This window comes from Vulpes lagopus, chromosome 8 (genome assembly GCF_018345385.1).
Source record: "Vulpes lagopus strain Blue_001 chromosome 8, ASM1834538v1, whole genome shotgun sequence".
Classification (NCBI taxonomy): Eukaryota; Metazoa; Chordata; class Mammalia; order Carnivora; family Canidae; genus Vulpes; species Vulpes lagopus.
The window spans coordinates 98761103-98778787 of record NC_054831.1 but is presented as its reverse complement, the minus strand read 5'-3'; the positions used below and the strand labels follow the sequence as shown (position 1 = coordinate 98778787).

The following is a 17685-nucleotide window of genomic DNA, read 5'->3' as shown; positions in this document are numbered from 1 at the left end:
TCTTCTATCAGGACTATTGGAAAATCTGCCTACAATGTCCTCTGGAGAGAGGTGCTGTCCTTAATACCCTGAAATATAACCAAATATCTCTTCGGAAAGGAGGAAGGTGTCTCTATCTTTAATGCAAGGATAATAAATAAATTTACACCGGAGTCCATCTTTCCAAGGCATCTGTTTATACAAACATGTCTGAAAAATAGGCATAGAGCACTTGGCTGATAATACCTAGACAGGTAGAAATCTGAGACTTGTGAAGTATCTTCCAAATTTATGACAAATTATAATTATATATGTTTAAAAATAAAAGTGTTATATACCTCTTTTAAATGTATCTAATTTAATCTGAATAGTGTCATAATATGATACTGTCATCCATCTAGAGACTACACAAACTCTTACAACAGAAATTTTAAATATTCATTTTCTTCCTTGAATTCATATTTTCATTCCACTCCCAACACAAAATTTACCCATTATAACTTTAAATCTGAAAATATTTTATAAACGATTCTATCATGCTTATTTGTGACTGGAACTTACTTTGTTATTTTCTATGGCTGTAATAAGGGTTAAAAATACTCTGAAATTATAATTATAACTATACTACTACTATATGATTATAATAAACTTTTTAATAAATATTAATTATATAATATTGGACAAGCACTTTTGAAGAGATGAATGAGACTTTAAAAATTAGTCCATGTATCCATTTGGTGTCATCCAATGTTAGATAACACACTTTCAAGACCAGTTCTATTCTGATAATCATGTTCCATAAATAGACACAGAAAATCTCACATACATAAAAATTAAGCTGAATAGAAAGAGTTTTATACTGGAAACCATATAGTGATTTTACAAACAGTTTTAATGATTTATGTGCTTATAAGAATTTAAATTATTTAAAAGAAAATAATTAGAAATCACATGACTTGCAAAAAGATTTGTTACCTGGCCATCATGCAAAATAGTTTTAATGATCTATCAGCTCACAATTATTTAAAAGAAAAAAATGGAAACTATATGACTTGCAAAAGGATTTGTTACAGTCATTAAAGTATTTGATTTTCAACATATAAGTGTAACTGTATAATAAAAGATTAATTCCGCAAATCTGGGTTGTCTAAACTCTAATATTCCAAAGAAAGCTTTGCCCTTTGCCAAGCCCCTGGAAGGTAACCCCTTTTCCCTTGGAATATCCTGCCTGATAAGAGTATCTTTGTTTACCTGGGAAATGTGGGCCACTAACAATTCTACTTATGTGTGGACCTTGAACTATGGAATACCAGTTTGATCCCTTAGTGGCGCTGGACACTAAGCTCAGGTGGGCAGGTAGGTAGCCTTGCCTACAAGATTGATCCCCAATAAAAACTTGGCACACCATGCCTTGGGTGAGCATTCCATGGCAATGCACCATTATTATCACTCACCATTACTGGAAAGATAGAGTTCTACAGTATAACACACAAAAAAATGTTTTAACAACATTTAACAAGTGATTGTTGTGTTTTTGTTTTGTTTTGTTTTGTTTTGTTGTACATTAGACAGTTTATTCACATTAGGGGTACCCAGCTCAGGCCATCTTGTAACAAATCCCTTACCCAGTCTAGGCCCCATAATTGGACATCTGGTGGCATTTCGCCACCCTAGACAGTATAACTGAACACGAAGACAGATTGCAAGATGTAGGCCCGAACACAAGCATAAATACACCCACACGGATACAGCAAGTTGCCTCAAGGTCTCGTTTTGGAACTCAACCAGGTGGTTATTCAAAAGCAACAGAATCATGTGGAAGGTTCAGATCATTTGGCAACGCTCATTTAAGGCAGCCATGGAGTCACGGGGTCTATTAAAGTCCAAGCCAGTTTTATAAAATGACTCATCCAGGCAAGTGGACAAATGTATGAACGCATGTGTTAAAGTTCCAGACTGAGTCATGTCACACTTGTGAATGTGTATGATGCAGTCAGCAACACTTTGAGGGGAGCGATACTTTAAAACTGAAACGTGAACATGGATGAAATGAGAAAGACTAAAAATCTGATTATTTTCCTACAGAATATTGGATACTTCTCAGAATTAAAAGCTATTTCTCGAGGGCTTGTCTTAAAAAAAAAACTGAAACCTGAAGAAAACACTCAAAAAATATTTTGATTTCTGGAAAATTTGCTTTGGTGAATATAGGACATCACCAAGCACTTTATACAACCCATCGGGTTGGTGGCTCCAGCACATACTTGGCAGTTCTCTGTCTTATCCATGCATAAACGCTTTGGAAGACTTCCAAAATAAACACTCAGAAAGATACAAATACACTTTTAAAGCTATCCAGAAAATAATGTATCTAGGTATCAAAACAACTGTATATGAATTACACCTATACTATCTCTATTCTTCTTTTTCTGATTTTTTCAATATTTGAAGTAGTACAAGTCAACTGACAATGAAGTTCACCTTTTATAAAATATAAAGAGCTCTTCTCTTTAGTCCAGATATTGGCCAACTCATAGAGCATACCAAAAGTAAAGCACTGATATTTAATTTCCAAAAATAGTTAAAACTTTTAAAAGGTTCATAAAGCTCCATAACAGATGACTTTAACAGTATAAAGCTTGTGCTTTCATATTCACATTGAGGCAATGTTCAGTTTCGTAAGAGTTTAGGTCAAACAAGACACGCCACTGTACCAAACAGTGTGCAAACAACTGTCTTAGAAAATGGAGATGCCTCTCTTAAATAACTATTTACTTTAGGAATAAAATAAACCAACAAATCATTTCATGTTTTTCTACAGCTAAGAAGAGAGGAAAGGATGATTTTCACAGGCCATGAGGCTAAGAGAAAAAGTTGATTTGGGGGAACGGCTGTCCTACGAGTTTCGACATGTAATACCTTCTGTAGGGCTTTTCCTAAATGAGCATAGAAGCTGATTAAAGTGCTTGCCATGGCTGTGTCGGCCACAGACTGCAGGATCATCCCACAGAGATCCATCTGAATATGGCCCACCAAGAGACTCTGCTGGCGATTGTCTTTACGTGGAACACAGAACCAGCCACAGGGATGGTTAAATCCACAAATAAACCTGGTCTCTTTTCACTCCAGCCAACATGGTGTAGGAGAAACCCACAAACTCCTGTGGGGAAATTATATTCCTAAACTGACCAGCAGTAATGTAACGCATCACACAGCAATTCTCTTCAAAGTGTTCCAAAATATCCATTGAAGTCATTAAGCTGTCCCAATCCAAGCGACAGGGACTCGGGTGTATATGGTCTATGACACTATTCACGATGTCATCTGTAACACCCTGGGCTTTAAAAAGGTATCCATTAAATTCTTCTGAAGGTTTTCTCCAAATTGTTGTATCTTTCATTTTCTTGGCAACTCACCACTTACCATCTCCGATGCTATGATATTGGATGAGAGTGTTTTTAAGTCTAGTTGCAAAAGCAGCAGCATCAGGCAGGCCTTCCATTTTTTTCTCCTGAGACGCAGCGAGGCGGGAACATGGTGGACTCCTGGTGGTCCACGACCCTGATGCTCTGGGGCTCCCCCAACAAGTGATTGTTAATTATACCTTGAGATACTATATTCATGAAACCTAAAATTAGACAAAACTGTGTTTTAAAACACTCCTGCAAAACAAAAACTTGCACAATGGATTTTTTTAAGTTTAATATCAAAAAATGCATGCCAAATTTTCATTTTCTAGAGAGCTCATAGTGCCCTCAAATTGCTACAAATACACAGAAGATTCTAGAGAATTAGCATATTGACATCAAAGAAAAAGAAAGAAATCTTAATTACACAGGGTATATATAGCATTTTAGAAACATTTTGTTGTAGATATCTATGCAAGTAGATTTAAAAAAAAAAAAACATATGCTACATCATGCAAAAGGCCTAGAAAGTAGAAACCACAGAGTTCACATAATTTGTTGTACTAATGATTAAGGTTAAGTACATTAGTTATAATAGAATCCACAATATAATCCCACAACCAGCTTGGTTAATTTAAATCACATAAGTAATAGAAGAGTAAATGAGTGTTTAAGAAATAAACAAGAGGGCAGCCCAGGTGGTTCAGTGGTTTAGCACCACCTTCAGCCCAGGGCCTGATCCTGGAGACCCAGGATCGAGTCCTACGTTGGGCTCCCTGCATGGAGCCTGCTTCTCCCTCTGCCTGTGTCTCTGCCTCTCTCTCTCTCTCTGTGTCTCTCATGAATAAATAAATAAAATCTTTTAAAAAAAATAAGAAATAAACAAGAAAAGTGGTTGATGAGTGATATGAGATTTGGGCTCCAGTATCATAAAAATGAATATGCATTTACATTCTCAAATAATTTTTGAAAAAATTTAATGAAAGTGCATATTCTGTAATTTATATGATGAAACTATAACATTCTAATTGAGTTCTGACACAGGCTCCTTTTTAGCTCTTATCTGTTGCAGGTAAATCTATTCCTGATTGAATTCATGCCAACCATGCAGCTCAAGTGGAAAGTAAGACCTAAAAGTATAAAAGTGCTCCTCAGGCTCTTTCTCATTTCTGAGAATAATGACAGTGGCAAAAGCACACCACACTACAGGATGTACTTCCCAACTTTTTCCGAATCTTGAAATTCTATTTCTGAGTTAGATGGATAGGTACATATATAAGATGTGTAACCTTGCCATGAGTTTGTCACCTAGATGAAGTAAAATCAGCTACTGTCACTATTTCTTTGGGTCTTTCTTTGTTCTGTTCTTAAGATACATTTTCCCAGGTGGAATATATTCTTTGACAATAGATCATGGAGTACAAGTGGCAAAGTTCTTAAAAATTCATCATTCCTATTGCCCAGTAATATTAATTATATAATGTATCCGAACTCAAATTATCTCAGCATCGATCAAATATCCATTCCTAATCCCATTAACAAAAATATATCTAGATTGAAAAAGATGGGAAACACTCCAACAGGGTCATGATGACTTGACCATCCAGAGCTTCACACAATTTCTAGTTCTGCCAAGAGGTAGTAGCTCCATTCCTCCAACTTCTGTCCTCTTGCAACAAAAACACTACAGACGTAACACTACAAACAAGCAGAGGAAGATGCTGAAACCTACAAAGAAGGCAGCCAGCCTAAGGCACCAGGAAGCTAAACAACAACATAGTGAGTTCCATGGGTTCCTTCAGCACTTCCTCCTGTATCCCAGATATAGAACACTGAGCCTACATTTCAGGACCACCAAAAGGAACAGATTTTTCTTAAACTCCAAGCAAAGCCTGTTTGTACTACACATTTTCTACCAACTGTTATTTATTCTAGAGGAGATGTATGTGTGTGTTCATGTTGGAAGAACTGCTGACACTCAGAAGACATTAGCAAGAACATAGAAGTTAGCTCTTCGCTTCCCATCTGAAAAACATTTATAAAGTTTGTTTTTGTCTAGACCAGCAGTTCCCAGTGTTGGTTTGCAAACTGCAGAGGAGCTTCTAGGGTTTAATCTGAAACTGTCTCTGGATGCAGAGGACTGGGAGAAACCAAAGGAAGAGGCAGACCACTAGAGGTTAGTAGGTGACACTTTTCGACAGCAAATGGAACTTACCTACAAGGTTATCTTGGGTGTCAACAAGATGAGTAAATGCTTGTATCTACCCACCAAACATTAAAAGTCTATATAGAGGCCTTAACTATATTTAGTCATGTATACCATGTAGGTGTTCTTAACTCCACATTACTATCTCAAAGCTATATCCTTGGGGCAACTTCTGGGAACAGGAAATGCAAGTAGAACTCATATTCCAAGAAGAGGAAGAGGGGTGTGAGGATCCTTCTAGTGCCCGGGTCTCACTCAAGTCAACCAGCAGTCATGTCTTTTTGATGATCTTCCCCAACACCCAAACTCTATCCTTGATCACAATCTCCCAGCCAACTGACTGATATAGATTGCTGCTATTTGTCCCCAGTTTCTAACTCAGTTTATAATCTTGGATGAAGTCTAAGAGTTTACATTTCCAGAAAGTTAATACCAATGTAGTGCTAAAGGTAATACCAGTGATAGTGGTTTGAGGACTACTGTTTGGGAACCACTGGTTAAAACCAAGCACTACTCAGTCTAACTGTAAAGTTAATATTCTCCCCTTGACAGCACAGTTTAGGCTGGAAATCCCAGATATAAATGTATTGATTATGGAGAATACTATTCTATGTATCTTGTAGGGAACAAAGATCCTCTAAGTGAATAATGTGGCTTACCTGAAAGGTAGAGAATATTTCCACTTACCATTTTGAGAAGAGACAGATTTGGGAGGAGAACATGGACATATGGAAGGCAAGCTGTAGAGTATAAAGTATGATGAAGCAGCAAGACAAATTCCCCTCCTTGAGTGTCATAGCTACTAGAAGATGAATACAGAAAGTATAAAGATGAACTCCTAAAGTCATAAAAATTAGACTCTATTATTTAGAAGGCTGAGTGAGTAGAACCACAGTCTGGAGAAAAGAAATAATAGCAGATATTCTGGACTTAGAGAATTGATTTTTATATAGGGAAAGAAGACAGTGGCTTTAGATCTGTGAAGTGACCAAAATACATAAGTGATCTTGTCTCAGTACTACCATGAACCATGAGAACAGCTTAGCACTAAATGATTACCCATCTTCAAAGAACACAATAGACTCTACAGGCCTCTGGATTATGTAGGTGTCACAATATCAGTGACTCCATACTAATTCCACAACAGCAAGACTAAACTCAGAAGTCACACCCACCATGTAGTAACAGATGCCATGGCCTTAGACTGGAAGACCCTAAGATCTTTTCAGGTTGGCGTAAAAAAATTGTGGCTGTGTGAGACTCTAAAGTTCTTAGGCAAATTCAGGGGAAACCCCAAGAGGAAGAGTTGGGGTTTCCAACTTGTGGCTGTGTGATAAATAGGGAAGGTGGGTACTGAAGTGATTAATTGAAAAAATTAGAGAGATGTGACTAAATTGGTTGTCTAAATTAGTGGAGCATTTCATATCAATTACATGGTTGTTGTTAAATTAATTCCCTGTGGCTGGTTGGCTCATTGGTTAAATCATGATGCTAAGAGAGAATGAAGAGGAGATTTAATTTTGCACTTGAAAAGAATGGCTTTGCTCATGTCCACGGACTCTGGAATCTCCCGATAACACTAAAATGCCAGGCATCATGTAGTGATGATCCAGAACAGGAACATGAAGAGATGGAGGCTGATGAGTGCAAATTCATTACTATAGTACCATGACTAGAATAAACAGCTTAAAGATGTGCCTAATGCCAGTGGGCAGCAGCATCATTTTGGTATTCAGATTACAGCCTTATTTGAAGAAAGAGCTCTGACTTGACTGAGAAAAGCCACTTTTATAGAGATCCTTTAAATTCATCCAGCAAATTTATTATGTACCATACACTATCTTCACTAAGCGATTTAATGTTTTCTCCATTTAATCCTTATAACAACTATATGAGATAGGTCTTATCCTCCAATTACAAATGTAGGAACCATGGTTTGAAGAGATTATGTAATTTAACTTGATTATAAATTTGAAATTTTTTCTAACAAAAGGATCTGACTTATTAGGGTGATGCTAGCAAAACAAGTTAAGTTTGATCTATTTAATATGGATTCCATCAGCAAAAAAACATGACATAACCAAGGTCAAAACTTTGTCAAAATTAGACCCATGTATTTATAAATTAACATTATGCCTCATGAATCTCCTGGGACTCCTTAGAGTAGTTTAATCTAGGTCTCAAAATCTGTCTGTATATGAAGTTTTCCTGAAAAAATTTTTTTTTTTTAATTATAGCTTCCCCGGGTCTACCCAAGAATGTAAATCTAGATTTTATTAAAATCCCCTCAAGGTCTTCTGATATACAGCCAAGTTTAGAAACCACTAATGTATTCTGTTCTTTGTCTCAAAGAGCTGGAATAAGCCAACATGCTGCCCAAGGAGAAAGGTACCCAAGGGGTATTGGTGGCTTTTGGTAATACAGCAGATGTGATACGTTGAAAAGACTTCCTGCTTCGAATCACATAGATATTAGATAGATTACCATTAAGAGGTTTTTTTTTTTAATATTTACATGATAATAATAATATAGTAAAGTATGCAAATCATAAGCATGAACTCAATGAATTTTTATAAACTGAACAAATTTATGTAAGTAGCATGCAGATCAAGACAAAAAATATTACACGATCCCAGGAGGCATGCATATGCTCCCATCCTGTCATTGCCCTGACCCATTTCATCTCAGATAACCACCATCTAACAAGATAGTATATTTTAGGTTTACCTGGCTTTGTATCTTCATAAATGAATCATATAGTACTTGCTATCTAGCTTCTGGTAATTGTTGTAAATGGTTCAATCTCATTGCTGTATAGCACTCCACAATTTATCACAATTTATTTCTTACCACAATTTGGTCAACCATTCTGTGCTTAAAAGACATTTGGGTAGTTCCCACATTTCTTGTTTTTTACCAAAAGTACTGCTATAAAAATTCATGCATTGGGTGAAAATCTGTACTTACTTTTCTGTTAGGCATATACCTACAAGTATAATTATAGGATCAGAGTAATGGATGTTTTAGTATTAGTACACACTGCCAATTTCACACACCAATTGTACTGGTTTATTTCCTACCACAACATATGACATTTCCAATTGTTCCATATATGAGCACATACTTAGTATTTTCTGTCTTTATTTAAGCGAATTTAGTTGTGCAGTGATATCTCACATTAGTTTTGCTTTTCATTTTCTTAATGGCCTATGAAGTAAATGATATTTTTATATGTCTACTGGCATTTGACTATCCTCTTTTGTGAAGCTCCTGCTACTTTTTTTTTTTTTTTTACTTGTAGAAGTTCTCTACAAATTCTGAGTATAAGTAAGAATTCTTTGTTGGAGACCTCTGGAGAAGACGACAGAGTAAGAAGATCCTGTGCTCACCTCATCCCACAGATACAACTAGATAACACCCATATCAGTGTAAATAACCCAGAAAACAAACCAAAGAATGGAAGAACAGATTCTCCACAGCTAAATGAAGAGAAAAGTCCACATCAAAGAGGGTAGGAAAAGGGGATCCCTGGGTGGCGCAGCGGTTTGGCGCCTGCCTTTGGCCCAGGGCATGATCCTAGAGACCCGGGACCGAGTCCCACGTCGGGCTCCCGGTGCATGGAGCCTGCTTCTCCCTCTTCCTGTGTCTCTGCCTCTCTCCCTCTCTCTCTCTCTCTGACTATCATGAATAAATAATAAAAAAAAAATTAAAAAAAAAAAAACAAAGAGGGTAGGAAGAGAAAAGACACAGGTGGGACCAAATGGACTCATGAGACTGTCTCCAGGATCAAAGGACAACAAAGGCAATGAGAGAGGAAGGAAACAGACCCTCACACCAGGCACCTCAGGCAAAAGAACTCACACAGGGAAGACAAATCCCCATTATATTTGGTTTAGAAAACTAGAGGGGGAAAATTTCATGAGTTCTTACATCAGCAGGGCTTGACACATGGGACTGTAAAAATCAGTGAACTTGGGCTCTGGAAGAGCCAGGAGGGCAATAGGGAACTGAGTCCCTTCCCTTAAAGGTGTAGCAGAACGAGGAGCCCTATGGAGATATAGCATAGAAGCAGCAGTTTGAAAAACAGCTGGATATACAGAAGGAAGATTTGTTTATTAATCTCAAAGCATGTGTTGGAGGGGCAGGGATTATTGGGAGACTTCTCCAAGAACAAAAGACCCAGCAGATGCCATTTCCATCCATATATGGACAAATGCATAAGCCAGTGCAGCATGGACACTCTCTACCTAACTTGTCAACAGCACGCCCTGCCACACACATTTCTGTGGATCTGGCTTCTCCAGCCAGGCCTTGTTTGCAGGTCTCCTGCCATAGCAGACCCACACACCTTGTTGGCACAGTGTGCCCTGCACTGGTGCTCTCCTATGGACTTCCCTCTCCAATATGCACTTAGCCAGAACCCATCCAAAGTGATGCTACAAGCCTGGCAGTGTGCAAGCCCTGATAGGGGCCAGCATCACTCCAAAGTCACTCCTGGCCTGGTGAAAGGTGGAGATACTCATAAACCAGCCTGACTGCAGCTCCTGAAATGGGCTAGAGGTTGACATTTGACCAGATGGACCAAAGTCTACCTACAGCAGATAAAGAAAAGCCATTGTGGATGACAAGGCTAAAAGCAAAGTGGCTCAGCCACAACACTAGGGTGCACACACCATACATAGAAGACACCCCAAGCACCCAGGTTCTAGTGACAGAGTACATATCACTGCAGGGAATTACAGGACATGTTCTTCATGATGCCAGTACTTCCAAGAGCAGGAGACATAGCTGACTTTTCTAACACATACAGACACAGAGAAATAAAAAATGAGGAAAGAGAAGAATAGATCTCAAATGAAAGAACAGAACAAAACCAGAGGTAGAGAGCTAAAAGAAATGGAGATAAGTAATATGACTGACAAAGAATTTTAAATAATGGTTATAAAGATATCCATAGGACTTGAGAAAAAAGTAGAGGACCTCAGTGAGACACAAAAAGAAAATATTAGAAAGAACCAATGAGAGAGAGAAAAAAAGTCAATTACTGAAATTAAAAATATACTAGATAGAAAGTAGACTAGAGGGAGCAAAAAACAAATTAGTCACAAGGAGGAGAGTGTAATAGAAAGAAATCAAGCTAAAGAAGAGAGAGAAAAAATGAGTAGAAAACAAAAATAGACTCATGGACTCAGCAACACCATCAAGCCTAATAACATTCATATTATAGGGACCCCAGAAGAAGAGAGAGAAAATAGGGCAGAAAATTTATTTGAAGAAATAATAGCTGAAAACCTCTCTAATCTGGGGATGGAAAATAGAAATCCAGATCCAGGAGGCACAGAGAATGCCTGACAAAAATTAACTTAAGGAGGTCAACCCCAAGACACATAATAATCAAAATGGCAAAAATCAGTGATTAGAAAAGTTTTCTTTTTTTTCAAAGCAGTAAGAGAAAAGAAAACAGTTACATAAAAGGAAACCCCATAAGGCTATCAGCTGATTTGTCAGCAGAAACTTTGCAGGCCAGCAGATAATGGCATGATACATTCATTCAAAGAGCTGAAAGAGAAAACTTGCAACCAAGAATATTCTATCAAGTAAACCTACCTTTAAGAATAGAGGGAGAGATAGTTTCCCAGTCAAACAAAAGCTAAAAGAATTTATGATCACTAAATGTGCCCTACAAGAAATGTGAAAGTGGGAACCAGCCCTACAAGAAGTGTGAAAGAAGACTGAGGAGAAAGGAAAGACCATAGTAAGAGTAAGAAAAAAATAGGAAGCACAAAAGCAGTAAAAATATCTGCAAAAGTCAGTAAAGGGATTCACAGAATAAAAGGAAGTCTGACCCATATACCTAAAACATGAGGGGGAGAAGAGCAAAGAATGGGTTCAAACTTAAGCAACCATCAACTTAAGATTGGAACACCTGGGTGGCTCAGTGGTTTAGTGCCTGCCTTCAGTGCCTGCCTCAGCCCAGGGCTTGATCCTGGAGTCTCAGGATCTAGTCCCACATCAGGCTCCCTTCCAGGAGCCTGCTTCTCCCTCTGTCTATGTTTCTGCCTCTCTCTGTGTCTCTCATGAATAAATAAATAAAAGCTTAAAAGAAAACTTAAGATAGACTTCTCTATACAGAGATTATATACAACCATATAATAGTAACCAAAAATCAAAAGTCAGTAATAGATATGCAAAAATTAAAGAGAATGGAATCTAAGTATATCACTAAAGAAAGCCGACTAATTGTGAAAGAAGAGAGCTAGGAAAAAAAAGAACTAAAAAGAGCTACAAACACAACCATAAAACAAGTAACAAAATGGCAATAAATACATACCTACCAATAATTACTTTGAATGAAAATGGACTAAACATTTTAATCAGAAGACATGGACTGATGGAATGGAATGGATAAAAAAAAACACGTCCCTGTCCTTATGCTGCCTACAAGAGACTTAATTTCAGACCTAAACACACCTGCAGATTGAAATGCAGATTGAAAGTAAAGGGACAGAGAAGGATTTATCATGCAAATGGACAGGAAAAGAAAGTTAATAGACTTTAAAACAAAGAGTGTAACAAAAGACAATGAAGGACATTATAGAATCATAAATGGAACAATCTAACAGGAAGATACGACAATTGTAAATATTTATGTACACAACATGGGGGCACCCAAATACATAAAGCAACTATTAAAAAACATAAAGGAAGTAATTAAGAGTAATACAATAATAGTAGGGTACTTCAATACCTCGCTTACATCAATGGATAAGTCACTGAAACAGATAATCAACAAGGAAGCAATGGCTTTGAAAGCACATTGGACCAGATGGACCTAACAGATATATTCAGAACATTCTATCCTAAAAGAGAGGAAAAGACATTCTTTTCTAGTGCACATGGAAAATCCTCTAGAATAGATCATATATTAGGCCAAAAAAACAAATCTCAAAAAATTCAGGAAAACTGAAGTCATACCATGCATCTCTTCGAAACACAATACTAGAAAATTAGAAATCAGCCAAAGAAAAAAATCTGGAAAGAGCAAAATTAATCTTCAACAAAGCGGGAAAGAATATGCAATGGAAAAAAAAAAACAGTCTCTTTAATAAATAGTGCTGGGAAAACTGAACAGCTACATGCAAAAGAACAAAACTAGACCTATTGTTTTGTTTTTCACATCATACACAAAAATAAACTCAAGATAGACTAAGGAACCATGAGGCCTGAAAACATAAAATGCTAGAAGAGAGCCTAAGCAATAATTTCTGACACTGGCCATAGCAATATATATCTGGATATATCTGAGGCAAGGAAAACAAAAGCAAAAATAAATTATTGGGCTACATAAAAATAAAAAGCTTCTTCACATAAAAGGAAACAACCAACAAAACTAAAATACAAACTATTCAATGGGAAAATATATTTGCAAATAATATATCTGATAAAGAGTTGTATTCAAAATATATTTAAAAATCTTATACGACTCAATACAAAAAAAAATCCAATTACATAATGGACAGAAGACATGAAAAGACATTTCTCTGAAAAAGACATACAGATGGCCAAAGGACACATAAAGAGATATTCAATATCACTCACCACAGGGAAATGCAAATCAAAACCATAATGAGATAATCACCACATACCTGTCAAAAAGGCTAAAATTAGAGACACAAGAAACAGCAAAGTGTTGGTGAGGATGTGGAGAAAAAGGAATCTTCGTGTACTGTTGGTGGGATTGCAAACTGGTGCAGCCACTGTGGAAAACAGTATGGAGGGTCCTCACAAAATTAAAAATATAAATTACCCTATAATCCAATAATTCCACTACTGGCTATTTACCTAAAGAAAACAAAAGCACTAATTTCAAAAGACACAAGCATTCCCATATTTATTGCAGTATTATTTACCAAAGCCAAAATATGAAAGCAGCCCAAGTGTCCCTCCATAGATGAATGGATAAAGAAGATGTGGTAGGTGTATACGTACACACACGATGGAATATTACTCAGCCATATAAAAGAAGGAAGACCTGCCATTTGTAATAACATGGATGGACCTAGAAGGTGTAATGCTGAGTGAAACAAGTCAGCAGAGAAAGACAAACACAATGTGATTCTACTCATGTGGAATTTAAAAAACAAAACAAAGAAAAAAGAGACAAATAAATAAACAGACTGTTAAAGACAGAGAAGAAACTGGGTTGCCAGAAGGGAGGTGGGTAGTGAGGATAGGGGAAATAGGTATAGCGGATAAAGAGTACACTTATCATGATGAGCACTGAGTAACATATAGAAATGTTGCATCATTATATTGTAAACCTGTAAATAATATAATACTCTATGGTTATTATACTTCAATGGGGGAAAAAAACTAACCATAATAATGAGAAACTGTCAATCCCAAGGAGCTTAAACAGACATGATGACTAAATGTAATGATATCCTGGACAGGATTCTGGAACAAAAAAAAAAGATATTAGGAAAACCAATGAATCTGAATAAAGTATGAAGTTTATATAATAATAAGGCACCCATATTTGTTCATTAGTTTTGACACATATACCCTAGTAAAGTAAATGCTACCAATAGAGGAAACTGGGTACAGAGCAGATAACTCTGTACCATCTTTGCAACTTTTCTGTAAATATAGAACTCTTCCAAAACAAACATATTTAAATGTAAAGCTATGTGAACCAATATCTCAACATTAATATTCAAAAATTGAAGTCATCTCATCTTTAGAGGAGAAATACATAAACAAAAGGAAAGGTAGGAACACCTCGGTGGCTCAGTGGTTTAGTGTCTGCCTTTGGCACTGGGGCATGATCCTAGAGTCCCAGGATCGAGTCCCACATCGGGCTCCCCAAATGGAGCCTGCTACTCTCTCTGCCTATGTCTCTGCCTCTCTCTCTTTCTGTGTGTGTGTGTCTCTCATGAATAAATAATAAATAAAATCTTAAAAAAAAAAAAAAGGAAAGGTAGTGCCAGACAATAGGAGATGATGGCTTGACAAGTGCATGATATAAAATAGGAACTAGCAGAACTCAGAACTGAAACAGAATGGACCAAATCACATCAGAAATGAAGACTAAATAAGGAATACATCACGGAAAGCTCAGTAAGGAAGAGAAGACACAAATGAGATTGAGGAAAAAAGAGAACAAAATAAATAGATTTTAAACATTAGAGAGATATAGAAATAATAAGCAAAGGAAAATGCAGATACCTGAGGTCTTCAAAAAAGACATTAAATAGAACAAAATATTTAAAATACAATTCAGGAAGGTGATGATGAAAAAAAGAAAAGATGATAATCCTATGAATAGGGCATTCTGTGTACAGAAAATAATTGAATCCAAATGGTAAAAAACAAGAAAGAGAATATGAAAATTCTTAGACTTCAAAGATAAAGAGAGAATCCCTTTGGCATCCAGGCCAAAAAGGAACATAAAATAAAATAAAAAGAAGCCATCTGTAAATAAAAGAAAATCACTTCGGCACCCACACTATCTCCTCCGCAGCAGCAACACCAAAGAACAGCAGCACATCACCTGTATGGTGCAGCATGAAGAAAATGAGAGAATAGCATGACCCAAGGATCAGGAATCTATCCAAGCTGTGTATACCCAGTACAAATGCTTCCAAGTGTTTTTAACTCTCAAGAGAAGGGAAATATTATTCACATGGGTCTTTCTTGAGGAAATTATATTAAAGGACAAATTCAGTCTACTCTCCTCAAAAAACTAGCAGGAAAAAAATCAGCAAAAGGATTAGTGGCTACAAACTTTAATAAAATATAAGAAAGAAGGAATGCTAACAGAAATAATAAGCTGATTCATCATTTTAAAGGAAATGTCAGTATTTGCCTTCATTATCTCTGTAGACCTAGATTATTGGTGGATGAAAAAATTATTTTCTAATCCTAATACACTGTGAATTTTTCCTTATGAATTGCTGTTAATTTTCTAAGTTTTTTTCCTGAAAATATTGTAATTTTTTATATATACATATTTTTTGCTTTAATCTCTTTCTTGTATTCCGGAGTTAAATCCAACTTGGTCATATTAAGTTACTTACACATTGCTTCTTTGAGTGTGTACTTACTTTTTAAAGATATTTAAAATGTCTCCACAATTTTATTTTAACTATATGCATCTAATTTTATATATTAAGATTATACTAATGAAAAAAAGATTAAACTAATGTAATAAAATTTGGGAAATTTTTTGCTATATTTAATCTTAAGATAACAGGTGTATGACAGAGTTACTGCTTGTAGAAAAACATCTGAACCTGCTGATATTTTGATATGTAAATTTTGACTGCTATTCAATTCTTTAATGTATGTAAATATATGTGGATTATTTTTAACTAAGGTTTGATAAATTATATTTTTCTAGAATGTTTTGCATTTTATTCTGTTACTAATTTATTGCCACAAAGTTGTTACCATTTTTTTCTTATTACATATAAACCTACAAATCATGTCCCCTGTTTTATTCCTAACATTACTTCATAAGGTTAAGCTTTTTAAGTTGATAGATTGTGGTTTCTGTGTAAATCATTAAAGCATAAAAATATAATATATAAATTGCAAATCTGAAGAAGAAAAATAAGTAGAATGAGAAAAAACAATCAATCCTAAAGAAAGTATGAAAGGAGAAAAATAGGACTGGACAGGAAGTTAGACAAGTAGAAATCACACAATAAGATACAAATATAAATGAACTAGGGGTGGTGGAAGGGGAAGAGGGCGGGGGTGGAGGGGAATGGGTGACGGGCACTGAGGGGGGGCACTTGACAGGATGAGCACTGGATGTTATTCTGTATGTTGGTAAATTGAACATTAATAAAAAATAAATTTATTTAAAAAAATATATAAACCCAGGTATGTAAATTATAAAGAAAAAAATGAACATATTAAGCTCACAAAGCCAAGAACTGAAACTGAGACATAAGGAAAAGAATAAGAATAAATCCAGAGCATATGGAGCAATATAATAAAGATAAAAGCAAAGTTAACATATTAATGGAATATAAAACGATGATCCAACAGAGAAGTTTTAAAAAAGTAGATGTTAGTACTTTAAAAAGACTAGTAAAACAGACAAAGCTCTGGTAAAGTTTCCAAGAAAAAAATAGAAGTCACAAATGAACATATTTGAAATTTTAAAAAGGGTTAATTCCAGATAAAGCAAAAATTTCAATGTAAGGGGATTCTATTAATAGACCAAACAAACATGTAATACAGATGAGATGTCAAAATACAAAAATACATGTAACTTCTAAAACCTGAATCAAGAAGAAATAGTCCTTATATTTCCATTAAACATAAAATAATGTGAATAAGAAGTTTGAAACATGTCTATGTCTACAAAGAACACTCCAGACCAACTAGTCCAACAGGTTATTCCCACCAAACTTTCAAGAAATAGATAATTCTAATTTACAAAGCTTACCAAAGAGTTTTATAAAAAAAAGAAAAAGATTCCCAGCTTCTGAAAATGTTTATGAGGCTAAATAGAACTAGATACCACAACCAGATAGTACAATATGAGAAAAGAAAATCATACACTAATCTCACTCATGAATACATACACAAATCATAAATAACATATAGATAAGCCAAAAGCTGATTATTTAAAACATAATACATCACAAAAAAAATTTTTTTTTACACAGGAATGCAAAGCTGGTTCAATTTTTTAAAAGTCCAATTAATTGACTATCACAACAGATTAAAGCAGAAAATAATAGGATCTCATCAATGACAAAGGAACACCATTCAATAAAATTCAATGCAAAAAAATAAAAAATAAAAAATAAAATTCAATGCATTTTATGGTAACTCAATATATAAACCAAAAAAAAAAAAAAAAATCTAGTAAAAGAAGAGAAACCTTAACTTGATAAAATGGTAATACGGTATTTTCAAAACTGTATAGCAAACATCAGAAATATGGCTAGAAGTGTGACTGGGGCTTTATTATATGGGTTAAGCTGAGAACTTTGAAATTTTCGGGAACACTGTGGAGGACATTGAAAGATTTCAACAGATCCTATGTCCATTTTGAAAAGATATTTCTATGGA

The 17685-nt window shown here is 35.5% G+C and overlaps 1 pseudogene; it reads right to left on the bottom strand.

Moving 5' to 3' along the window:
- Positions 1-1803: 1803 nt before the first annotated feature.
- LOC121497787 lies at positions 1804-3481 on the bottom strand (annotated as a pseudogene).
- Positions 3482-17685: the final 14204 nt, after the last annotated feature.